Source organism: Solanum tuberosum, unplaced genomic scaffold (assembly GCF_000226075.1).
Source record: "Solanum tuberosum cultivar DM 1-3 516 R44 unplaced genomic scaffold, SolTub_3.0 scf00600, whole genome shotgun sequence".
Lineage (NCBI taxonomy): Eukaryota > Viridiplantae > Streptophyta > Magnoliopsida > Solanales > Solanaceae > Solanum > Solanum tuberosum.
The window spans coordinates 86,182-87,574 of record NW_006239514.1 but is presented as its reverse complement, the minus strand read 5'-3'; positions in this window follow the sequence as shown (position 1 = coordinate 87,574).

The following is a 1,393-nucleotide window of genomic DNA, read 5'->3' as shown; positions in this document are numbered from 1 at the left end:
AGAGGGAGCTACTTGGGAAGTAGAAGCAGCCATGAAGTCCAAGTATCCTCACGTCTTTCCTTTCGATTCCATTCCAGCTTGAGGTAATAGTTCCTCTTAAGTTTTTCAGTCATTCATGTGAAATTTCAGTCTTAGAATCAGGTTCCTTCAGATGTACTTGAATTATATCGTATTTGCATGTTCTTGGAACTCAGTTCAGTAAGAAATTCAGTTCTCAATGCTTAGTGCAAGGGATTGCAACCCTTTCCCTCAATTTCAGCTAATTTAGTCTTCATTTGAGGACAAATGGTCCCAAGGGGAGATAATGTAACACCCCGTATCCGAAAATAGACCAGATTGCAGATTTCTGGTGTTGTAGGTACCACTTACGGGAACCATCCACGAACCGTAGGAGGACCCATGGTCCGTCCTGCAGGTCCGTGGTTCGTGTCAGCAACCACCCCTAGAACTCAGCCAGAAATTCGGCCAAGTGTCGAACCACGGCCGGACCTACGGTCCGTAGGTCAGGTCACGGACCGTGGTTCGTGTCCGTGGATCGATGGCCCTAAAGCCCAGCTTCAGTCCTGATTGACGGTTGACCAGCACGGACCTTCGTTCGATCCACGGTCCGTACGTCTGACCGTAAGTTAGGGTCAACAGCTAGTTAGATGAAAATTATTGATGGGTCAACTTCAGATGGTCATAACTTTTAGCACAAAAGGAATTGTGTGTCTAATAACCTATGGTATGATAGATAATTGAATTACACATGCTAGGTCAGATATTTCAGTTATTCAGATATACATGCTCCAGTTTTGAACGCCACATTATCAGTATATTTCAGCATAAACCCTGTTTTTTGTTATAAATCTTGAGAAGCTTTTCTTCAAGACAACACTTGAGTTTTAAACTAGTTTTTGAGAAAGTTAAGATAAGTTTTGAGAAAGAGCTTCTAAAACATGAATAGTATGATAATTGAGTGGGTCATCATTGTATGAATAGTATGGTATCTAGATATACCATCATTGTTTATGCAGTATAGCTTCCCAAGTCATCAATGATCATAGTATAATAAAATGTTGAATTGTTTTAAAAAAAAAGGAGTTTTCAAGTATAAGTATCTACATGTCAGTATTTTGTGTTATTCAGTATTTCAGTCATAATATATTCTGTTATACATGCCTCTATTTATGAATGCATCATTATCAGATTAATTGTTGCATTCTCAGTTTGCATGTTCAGTTCGAGCTATCCAGTATTTACAGAAATTCAGTCATAACCAGTTAACCGCTTAATTCATTGGGAGTAGCATAATACCGAGTTGGACTAGGGTTTCAGCGTACCCATATAGTCCCAGAACTACGAGCCACGTAGGTGTAAGTCCCCTCTATGGGCAACATCAGTTTAGTGATCA